The sequence below is a fragment of the Cebus imitator genome, unplaced genomic scaffold (assembly GCF_001604975.1).
Source record: "Cebus imitator isolate Cc_AM_T3 unplaced genomic scaffold, Cebus_imitator-1.0 Scaffold231, whole genome shotgun sequence".
NCBI lineage: Eukaryota > Metazoa > Chordata > Mammalia > Primates > Cebidae > Cebus > Cebus imitator.
In genome coordinates this window covers 3,890,715-3,897,129 of record NW_016107546.1, presented here as the reverse complement: position 1 = coordinate 3,897,129, position 6,415 = coordinate 3,890,715, and positions in this window count along the sequence as shown.

Below are 6,415 nucleotides of genomic sequence, written 5' to 3'. Positions count from 1 at the left end.
TTGAGTGTGATGGCACGATCTCGGCTCTGCTCACTGCAACCTCTGCCTTCTAGGTTGAAGCGATTCTCCTGCCTCAGCCTCCTGAGTTGTTAGGACTGCAGACATGCACCACCACACCCAGCTAATTTTTTGTATTTTTAGTAAAGAGAGGGTTTCACCATGTTGGCCAAGCTGGTCTCGAACTCCTGACCTCAAGCAGTCAGCCCACCTCGGCCTCCCAAGGTGAGGGGATTACCCGCAAGCCACTGCATCTGGCCAGGCTTTCTTTTAGTCCTTTTATTTTCTGCCAAATAATGGAACCACGTTAAAATTTCAGCTGTGCAACATAGCTTTATCCTCCAGAGGGCACAATTGCATCATTTATAAAACGCAAATCATTGGCTTCTGAGAACATAAATGCCAGGATAGCGTGTAATTTTTCTTCAGTCAAGGTTGGTCCTCCTTACTGGGGTAGCTACAATGTCTCTAATTTAATTTTATCTTGCGAATATCCATGTAAGCAGTCCACTGGGGACTTCCTCTGACCTTGCGTCCTTCTTTCCCCCTCGTTTCAGAGGCTTCTTTTCAGTGTCTCACCTTAGAAGGCTCATTTTCTTTCAGCTCTTAGCCCCCTGCTATTGCCTCTTTCTAGCTGTAAAATTCTACTCTTGGGTCTTTGTCTTTATTTCCTTTTCTCAGTCCCTCGTCACCGCCAAGACTAAGGGCACCCACGAATAGGGTTGGGGCTGGTATCCAACAAGACAGACCAGAATGTTTGTTCCAACACCACCTGGTTAGGGGACACCTAGTCAACCTTCCAAAGGTGTAGGTGCTGTCTCATGGAGCACCATGTCATGGACAGCAGGCTCCTGCATGGCTCTGGTGACTGATGATGGACGTGACAGAAGCAGTGCGATGTCAGGAACTTTCTCTTACACAAACGGGAAGCCCTTCATGGAAATGCGATGCTCGTTTTTGCCACTGAAGCCACCTTGATAATCTACTCAGGGATAGTGAAGAGGAAATTTCTACTTTGGACCAAAGAGTGAATGAGTTAACATCAAAGTTCTAAATGCTGTTCTTAATTCTAAATTGTCTATGAAATCAGCAACTTGGGCTATGTTTTTGTAAGGAACCCAGCAACAGCCCAGCACTCTGGACAGGTGCCAGGGGCAAAGCAGGGGCAAAATGTCTGCTTTATTTTTCTTTAGAAAAAGATGGGTTTTCACCATGATGGCCAAGCTGGTCTTGAACTCCTGACCTCAGGTGATCCACCCACCTCGGCCTCCCAAAGTGCTAGGACTACAGGCATGAGCCACCGCGCCCAGCCGTGTCTGCTTTTTAAAAGTACCTGGGGGCCGGGAGCAGTGGCTCAGGCCTGTAATCCCAGAACTTTGGGATGCCAAGGCGGGCGGATCACGAGGTCAAGAGATCAAGACCATCCTGGCCAACATGGTTTCTACTAAAAAAAAAAAATACAAAAATTAGCTGGGTGCGCGCTGTGGTCCCAGCTACTTGGAAGGCTGAGGCGGAAGAATCACTTGAACCCAAGAGGCAGGGGTTGCAGTGAGACGAGATTGCGCCACTGCACTCCAGCCTGGTGACAAAGCAAGACTCCATCTCAAAATAAATAAATAAATAAATAAATAAAATAAAAAATAAAAATACCTGGGGCCGAGCACGGTGGCTCACACTTGTAATCCCAGCACTTAGGGAGGTTGAGGCAGGCGTATCATCTGAGGTCAAGGGTTCGAGACCAGGCTGGCCAACATGGTGAGACCCCTGTCTCTACTAAAACTACAAAAAGTTAGCTGAGAGTTGTAGTGCATGCCTGTAATCCCAGCTACTCTCGAGGCTGAGACAAGAGAATTGCTTGAACCCAGGAAGCAGAGGCTGCAGTGAGCTGAGATCACGCCCCTGCACTCCAGCCTGGGCAACAGAGTGAGACTCCGTCTCAAATATATATATATGCACCTGGGACCCTCGATGTAGGACTCTGTGTAACGACTGCATTGGAGGAGATATCTCCCACCTGAGCTCCACACCAGAGCTCCCAGCTCCCACCCCAAGTGTTGACCTGGGGACTTGCCAGAGGGACAGCCTTTGGGACACTTTCCCTGTCTCTTCTGACATTTTCTTTAGAGGAAAACAGAGCAGAATATGTAAGCCCTTTTGTTTCTTTGAGCACTCTCTCCTCAGTGTATGTTTTTAATAGTTCTTTAATTTTTATTTTAGTTTTTTGAGACCAAGTCTCCCTCTGTTGGCCAGACTGAAATGCAGTAACGTGATCTCAGCTCACTGCAACCTCCGCCTCGCAGGTTCAAGTGATTCTCCTGCCTCAGCCTCCAGAGTAGCTGGGATTACAGGGCATACCACCACTGCTGGCTAATTTTGTTGTTTTTGTTTGTTTGTTTGTTTGTTTTGAGACGAAGTCAGGCTAGAGTACAGTGGTGCGATCTCGGCTCACTGCAATTCCACCACCTGGGTTCAAGCAATTCTCCTGCCTTAGCCTCACAAATAGCTGGGGTTACAGGTGCCTGCCACCTCGCCCAGCTAATTTTTGTGTTTTTAGTAGAGATGGGTTTCACTATCTTGGCCAGGCTGTTCTTGAACTCCTGACCTTGTGATCCACCCACCTTGGCCTCCCAAAGTGCTGGGATTGCAGGCATCAGCCACAGTACCTGGGCAATTTTTTGTATTTTTTAGTAGAGACAGGGTTTTGCCATGTTGCCCAAGCTAGTCTCGAACTCCTGACCTCAGATAATCCACCCACCTCAACCTCCCAAAGCGCTGGGATTACAGGCATGAGCCACTGCGCCTGGCCTGTTCATGATATTATGAATTTCAAGGCTATTTAGAATTTCAGTAAGTTCTAGCTAAAATATGAACGTTAAAATTTTAAGCTTTTTTTTTTTTTTTTCCAGACTGGGTCTTTCTCTGTCACCCAGGCTGTGCCATCATAGCTCACTCCAGCCTGGACCTCCTGTGCTCAAGTGATCCTTCTGCCTCAGCCTCCTGAGTAGCTGGGACTACAGGTGTACACACCACTGTGCCTGGTTATTATTATTATTATTATTTTTTTAAGAGACTGTCTTGCTGTGTTGCCTGGGCTGGTTTCAGACTCCTGGGCTCACGTGATTCTCCCACTTCGTTCTCCCAAAGCACTAGGATTACAGACGTGTGTAAACCACTGTGCTGGGTCTCTAAACTCATTTAAAGATTGAGAGAGCGAGCGAGCGAGCGAGAGAGAGAGAGAGAGAGAGAGAAATAAAATTTAGCCACGTAAGCAGGAATGAAGTCAGTGCCCAACCCCTCTCCTCTCTGCGGAGGTGGGGTGGGGCTGAACGTTCTAGCCCTCTAAATAAGAACTTAATCGTGATCTCTCTGGCATGGTCAGCCCCTCCCTTGAAGCTCTCTGTAGGCCCACTTTGAGGTGCCTCATTGGCATAAGCTCAGGCATGGTCAGAAAGAGCTCTTTACAAATAAGCAGACACCCTTATCACTCAGGAAATTCCAGGAATTTTTGGAGCTCTGTGCCAGGAACCAGGAACTAAGACCAAATACATTTTTATTTTATTTTATTTTATTTTATTTTTTTGAGATGGAGTTTCATTCTTGTTGCCCAGGCAGGAGTGCAATGGTGCAATCTCCTCATTGCAACCTCCACCTCCCAGATTCAAGCAATTCTTGTGCTTCAGCCTCCTGAGTAGCTGAGATTACAGGCACCCTCCACCACGCCCAGCTAATTTTTTTGCTGACCCTCTGGATAAAGCGTGTTGACACCAGGCGGTGCTGACCCTCTGTATGAAGCAAGTTCACATGGGGCGGTGCTGACCATGTCTCTGATATTTAAGCCCGTGGTGGGCTTATGAGGAGTCATTGCTGACTGAGACAGGATTTTAAGGTGTCTCCTACCCGGGTGTCCTCAGACCCTCTCCTGAAGCCCCGCCCCTTCCCCTGGCCTTCTCCTGGAGCCCTCTCCCCTTTCCTTAACCCTCTCCTGAAACTCCCTCCTAGATGCTCCTCCCCTCTCCCTGACCCTCTCCTAAAGTCCCCTCCCTGGCCCTCTCCTGAAGCCCCCTCCTGGAGTCCCCTCTCCTCTCCCTGATTCTCTCCTGGAACCCCCCTCCCCTTCCCCTGCCTGACCCTCTCCTGGGGCCCCCTCCCCTTTCCCTGACCGTCTCCTGAAACACCACCCTGCACCATTGTCTTATATTTTTCTCATAGTTAGACAGGGGTTATGGGTTTTTTGGGGAAAGGCCACAGAGATAAAGTGCCATCTCATTGTGTCATATCCAGGGTGCATGCCATCAACATGACTAATGAGTGCTGAGGCTGGGATGACCTGGGGTATGTTTCTCAGTTTTCCCCACCGTGCCTCCGCAACTCCAGCAGCGACAACCTGTTCCACCACCCAACATCCATTGTCTTAATTGTTTCATTGCTACTGTCACATTTCATCAAGGGACACATAGCAGAATCCATACCAGGACTCCGTGATAGGGAAACCAGGCAAGAAATACTATCTAATCACAACTTGAGGAGACAGTATTTCTTGCCTAGTTTTCCTATCATGGGAGGTGAAAGCCCTGAGTCCCCCACAGTTTCGGTTCCTTTTCTCAATCAAACTAATTACTGAGGTTGCTTAGTAGCCTTGGGAACGAGCACACAGGAAACTAACATTACAGAACTTTGAAAAGTGTCTGTGGAATGCCAACGATAAACATTTCGGCATTTCCCAAAAATTTAGAACATTTCCTACTCAGTTATGAAAGTGAGTCTGAACCTTACTCTACAGAAGTTCAGCTGCTCCCCCTTCCAGGTAAAATTGCCTTTGTGATTTCTCCTCATGACCGACAGCCTATTGTGCTTGGGTCTCTAAATGCTTTAAAGTTCCCTTGTCCCTTACTTTGTGTTAGGGGGTGTTTGAGCCTTAAAGAGAAGACCCTGTGCCGTAAAGGAAACCAGAACCGATAGTCAAACCCAAGCAGAAGTCTTGGTCAAGCACTTCCCTCTTGGGAATGCACCATGCGGTGATTGCAGCGAAGCCCAGGCTGGCAGGCAGGGAAGTGTCTGCAGGAGAGAGGACTTCTCCCATGAGAAGCAGTGCAGTCCGGCCATATGAACCCGCAAGCTGGGAAGTACTGTGCACTTTTACTGCTCTCTCTTAGGGAAGCATATTCTCAAAAGTTTCCGAACCAAGCATCGCTTTTATTTTCCGACATCATCTGTCTCCGTTCCTTCTGCTTTCAAAATGTTTCCAGTGAGAGCTGAACGACAGAGGCATCTTTATCTGAGCCTTTACTCACAGAGCAGAGGACAGGAAGTCGTCACTATAGAGATGAGGCAATGTGTGGTTTGACCCCTGGAGGACTTTGCTGGGGTCAAATTGTGAGTGTAAATGTGAGACGTCGGGGCAGTGGAGGGGCACCCACTGGAGAGGAAGTTTAGGGACAGTTTGGGAGCAGCCAAATATAAAATAATCATTTTCTTTCTAAATCCAAATGAACATTCTACCCTGCTGTAATTTCCACGTACACCAGAGCATCCTAAAGTTTCCCGAAGCTGTTTGAAAGTCACAGCCTATAAAGCGCAAGTGCACAGGTCTGTAAGCTCTGATCTCAGGATTTCAAATGAGCTCCTTTGTTGGGGGTGGGGGTAGAGGGTTTTCCCAGCTGCTGGCTGAGGTCACTGCATACACGTTGTAACAGGTGACAGTAGAATACAGCAAAGCGGCCCGAGAGATTGGCTCGTGGAGAGGAAAATCATCCACAGAACAGAATGCTCTCTGCCTACCATGCTGGAGAACAGAAAGGGGTGGCTGGCCTGCATTCAACCTTTATGGGGCTTGCGCGTTCTGACACTGTGACCGCCGAGGCTGCCTTTGTGCCTTCCTTGCTGACCTCCATGAAGGACTAGTGCACAAACTTGGACAGGGGAGGCTCTATCTCTTGGGTGATAATCTGGAAAAGTCTGTCTTTGCTTAGTCAAGGGTATCAGTAATTCCCAAATAGCTGAGAGCAGTCCCCACACTGCAGTTTTCTTCTAACTTGAATCAAGAAAAGAGAGCTCCACATCTTTGCTATCCATCACACCTGGTTTTGTCCTATCGCTGACCTCTTCATACAGAAGCTCATTTTCCACCTAGAAGAAAAGAGGAGAGAGCCCTAAGTCCCCAGCATTAGGTCAGCACCAAAGCCTGCACTGCTCTCCCTTTCCCACCTAGGACCATAGCCTCCGAGTCCTCTCTCCTGGTGGGAGGGTTTCAGAGGTTCACATGGGCCCAGACCACTGTGATTTTCTGAGTCTCCTTGTTTAATAAATATATGAAGTACCAAGCCTTGTGGTATGTTTTAAAGTTTTGTATTTAACGAGTGATCTTTCAAAACTGCAATACAATCTAATTGTGCTATTCTGAAGTTAAGCATAGGATTTA